Genomic DNA, 5,310 nt, shown 5'->3' on the forward strand with positions numbered 1-5,310 from the left:
GGTTTAAATGTATACCATGGTGCGAAAGTTTTGAAGAGGCGAAATAACGCCGCAGTACAATACCATGGTAGACATCCACAGGTTGAGAGAAACCAACAGCAAGGTAATGTAGGAGGGGGAAATGAAATGCAAGAAATGCAAAGGTTTATAGCTTCACAGGAGTACGAAAATGCTAGACATAGAGCATTTGAAGATTGGCAAGTTCATCAAAACCAAATCATAGCTTATTGCCAACATATAGGTAGAAACTATATTCCTACTCCAAAGCCCATATTCCCTCCCTGGTCTATAGAGATTCAACCACCGTATCCTACGTATAACCCAGCCGAAGCATTTTATAGCACCTATGGTTATGCATGGAACCCCTACTGGTATCAGTATCATCCCTAGTCTACTTAGTTTTTTTTTTATTATTATTTTTAATGTTGATACGTTTAATACTTATTTAATATTGTAATAGTTTTTATAATTTTCTAACCTTTATTCTTAGATTTTAATAATTTTTGAATGTGGGGTAATATACCAAACTTCAAAAATATGTATATATGTATGCAGTTTATTTTATGTACACAACAGGGTAAAACAACGCATTTTCAAAGACTGGCATTAAGTTCAGCAAAAGCAACTAATTTTGACGACAAGATGCAAAATATATGTGAAATAACAACAAGACGGAATGAACAAATGATGTGCACCATTTATCATTCAGCAAATAAACACAAATATGCTTGGAAACTTTGGTAAAATTTAATCATTTTCACACAAATCACCCTAAATAATTTAAATTGTTACTGATTTCTTGCAAATGAGGGCATTGCAAGATCTTAAGTGTGAGAAGGGGTTAAATTCTTTCGGATTTTAAAATTTTTATCTTAAACACTGGGTTACCATTAAAAATACTAGTAAAGCAGTATTTTTATTAGAATCTAGTGCTCTCTGATAATAAAGAACAGCCCTAGTCTTATATACTGACTACCCAATTCTAGTAAAAATTTTCAAAATTTTTAATTAAATGAACTCAAAATCATGTTTATACATATTTATGAACGATAAAACTAGGTTTTAACACCGAAATTATTGTTACCTCGGAAAGGACATAAATTGATAAACAAACCAAAATGTTAAAATTCATTTAAAATGGAATAGAAGACAATAAAAAGGAAAATAAAAGCCAAGTGTGGGAAAATTCTCCAAGTTATTCAAAACATATGTCACATATTTTTGTATAAATAACTGAAAATACTTTTGCTTTGGACTAAACTAAACTGTTTTACCCGATGAAAGAAAAGAAGAGATGGATCTACACGATGAATCAATTCCATCATTAAAAGGAAGTAAAGTCTTCCGAAAAAGAAACGCGCTTCTTGATTTAGGTCAGGAAGTTGTCGTCCAGACCAACTGTAGGTTGACGAAAAACCTAGAAAAGTCATCACTAAAATCAGCAGGAAATCCACGGACCTCAGCATTAAACAGGGTCGCCAAGTGGTCAGATTTATCCTAACCATGAGAAGGATTTATCTCGTAAAATGGGGGGCACCATGCAAATTAGCTGGATAAGACTAATGAATCAGATCCCCAGAAAGGATAATCTCCTTAAAAGATCAAAAATCAGCTTTTAAGCCTGATATTACTCAATCCTTGAGATTGACCTTAAAGATTGAGAATTACAAACTCATGGAATTCAATGATATCTAAACTCGAGCCTGAACGAGAAAATATTTTGATCAAAATTACAAACCGATTTATTTTCTAAAAATCCATTTTCAATGCGTTTATTACCATTGAACGTAAAATCCTAGGAATTCACCTGGAATTCATTAGGTCATCTGAACCAAATCGGGTGTCAACCGTAAGAACGGTGGTTGCATAGCATGGTTAAAGACAGGACCTTGTGCCAGACCGAAAAATCATAAGGGTGAGCTTTACTATTGCTCCTACCAAGGATAGTAATTGCGTCCGACACGTTATAGACCATAATTAAAAGCATGTCAGGGGACATTGCCTTAACAGTTGCTTGTTCAACGCTTTCCTTTACAACCGGACGGTAGTTTACCGAAAGGTAATATACGGGACAAGTAAACTGGACGTGTTGCTTTCCAAATACAAGGTTAGCAAGTGGGTGACACAAAACCATAAGTTTTGAGCTAAAATTTTCAAATCTGAAACCCACCAAACCCACAAAAATATTTTGCAAATACCGGTGAAGGGTTATTCCGGAAAACTTATCTAGGGTAAAAACTAGATTTAATTTTCAAAAGATCAAATGTTTTCATAAAGATCCAATTTCCTTAATGGATCTAAATTTTTATAGTCATGTGGGACTGTAAACCACATCGTTACTACCATTGTTTATACCGCCGTATAGAAATCACTGATGTACAAAGTGTGAAGAATAAAGAAGTGATTCTAGTATTTCAAGACGATATTGCTTGAGGACAAGCAACGCTCAAGTGTGGGAATATTTGATAATGCTAAAAACGAACATATATTTCATAGCATTATTCCTCAAGAAAGACAAGCTTTTAGTTGCAATTGTTCTATTTACAAAGTGATATTCGTTTAAATAATAAAAGGTGAAGACAAAAGACAGATTCGACGAATTGAAGACGCAAACGACCAAAAAGCTCAAAAGTACAAAAGACAATCAAAGAGGTTCCAATTATTGATAAGAAACGTCTCGAAATTACAAGAGTACAAGATTCAAAACGCAAAGTACAAGATATTAAATTGTACTCAAGGACGTTCGAAAATCCGGAACCGGGACCAGAGTCAACTCTCAACGCTCGACGCAACGGACTAAAAATTACAAGTTAACTATGTATATAAATATAATATAATATATAATTAATTATATTAATTATATATATATTATATTTATAAAATAAACCGTCGGTAAACAAAGAGCCAAAATGGAGTGAGCTGTAATTACAAACTCCGCGACTCGCGGAGTTTGAAGGCAAAAGTTGCCCCAAGTCGCGGAGCCCCAAAAACTGAAACTCCCTATAAAAGCAAACGAATTCTGATCGCAAAAAACACATAATATATATCCATCCATCTATCTAAACGTATATATTTATATTTATATTTTAATTTTAATTTTAATTTTAATCTTAATAATAAGGGTATGTTAGCGAAAGTTGTAAGGGTGTAAGTCGAAATTCTGTCCGTGTAACGCTACGCTATTTTTAATCATTGTAAGTTATGTTCAACCTTTGAAATTTAATGTCTCGTAGCTAAGTTATTATTATGCTTATTTAATCTGAAGTAATCATGATGTTGGGCTAATTACTAAAATTGGGTAATTGGGCTTTGTACCATAATTGGAGTTTGGATAAAAGAACGACACTTGTGGAAATTAGACTATGGGCTATTAATGGGTTTTATATTAACTAAACAATACCTTGTTAATTTAATATACAAACTTATAATTCGACGTATTTATATATAACCACATACGCTTGACTGGGTACGGTGGGCGGGATATCTATAAATACCAATAATTATTCATTTTACCAGATACGGAACTGGATTAATAGTTAATAGACTTGTTGAAACAGGGGTGAATTACATTCAAGGGTAATTGGTGTAATTGTTAACAAAGTAGTAAAACCTTGATTTACACGCAGTCGATAACCTGGTGTATTCATTAAACAAAGTATTAAAACCTTGTTACAATTCGAATCCCCAATTAGTTGGAATATTTAACTTCGGGTATAAGGATAATTTGACGAGGACACTCGCACTTTATATTTATGACTGATGGACTGTTATGGACAAAAACCAGACGGACATATTAAATAATCCAGGACAAATGACAATTAACCCATGGGCATAAAACTAAAATCAACACGTCAAACATCATGGTTACGGAAGTTTAAATAAGCATAATTCTTTTATTTCATATTTTATTTCCTTTATTTTATATTTAATTGCACTTCTAATTATCGCATTTTATTTATTGTTATTGTATTTAATTGCACTTTAATTTTCGTACTTTTTAATTATCGCAAGTTTATTTTATCGCACTTTTATTATTCGCAATTTCATTATCGTTATTTACTTTACGCTTTAAATTAAGTCTTCTATTTATTTATTATTTTACATTTAGTTTTAACTGCGACTAAAGTTTTAAAATCGACAAACCGGTCATTAAACGGTAAAAACCCCCCTTTATAATAATAATATTACTTATATATATATTTGTATTTTTATAAAAGTAAACTAATATAGCGTTAAGCTTTGTTTAAAGATTTTCCCTGTGGAACGAACCGGACTTACTAAAAACTACACTACTGTACGATTAGGTACACTGCCTATAAGTGTTGTAGCAAGGTTTAAGTATATCCATTCTCTAAATAAATAAATATCTTGTGTAAAATTGTATCGTATTTAATAGTATTTCCTGCTAAAAATTAATAGTATTTTATACCCCTTATCTTTAACTATCAGTTGTAATCTCCACCATTATCTTCATTGTTTCATTTGAATACTTGTAATTGTTGAACATGAAGCTTATTTGTGATATTTTGTTTTTGATTAATGTTAGTTTAGCCATGCTTGGCTAATTTGATTGTGTTTGCTTATCTATGAAACTCTAATGTAAGGATTTGCCCCAAAATTAAATGAATAATTATTGTTTGAATGAAATACTTGAGTAATTGTTGTTGAGTTAGCTATTGATCCATTGCTAGTTATTGTTTTGAACCTAACTTTGATTATATGAGTTTTTTTATCAATACTAAGTGATTTCTAATTATATGCAATTTATACTTAACATGTTTGCATGATCTAGACAATCAAGGAAAGGATTATAGGTGATTGTGTCCTCTAATTGTATTGGTTTTCAAAGTGTTCTTAGTCAAAACTAGTGGTGCTTAGTTTTCTTAAGTGATTTTGATTACTAAGGTATTTTAAGTGATTTTAATCCAAGCATAATCTCAATGACTACTCATGGTTCAACTTGATCTTATAATTCAATACTTATGTGAGTTTTCAAAGTGTAACTTGATTAAGGTTTACTAGTGATATTAAACATCCAATAGTTCAACAACGAATGTGATAGCAATTGGGATAAAAACGGGGCAATCCAAGCATAAGGGTGGATTAGATAAGTGAACACTACTTGTTACTTGATTTATATTTCGATATTTAGTTATTTGCTTATTGTTGCAAGTCTTAGTTGTTAGTCCAAATCAACCAAAACCCCCCAATCAAACTAGGACGATTATTAGTTTCGAAATACTCTTGGGACGAACTTGAATTGAATGCTTACATGAAAAGTGCTATAATGACTGGGACCTAATTTCTCGT

Source organism: Rutidosis leptorrhynchoides, chromosome 1, assembly GCF_046630445.1.
Source record: "Rutidosis leptorrhynchoides isolate AG116_Rl617_1_P2 chromosome 1, CSIRO_AGI_Rlap_v1, whole genome shotgun sequence".
Classification (NCBI taxonomy): Eukaryota; Viridiplantae; Streptophyta; class Magnoliopsida; order Asterales; family Asteraceae; genus Rutidosis; species Rutidosis leptorrhynchoides.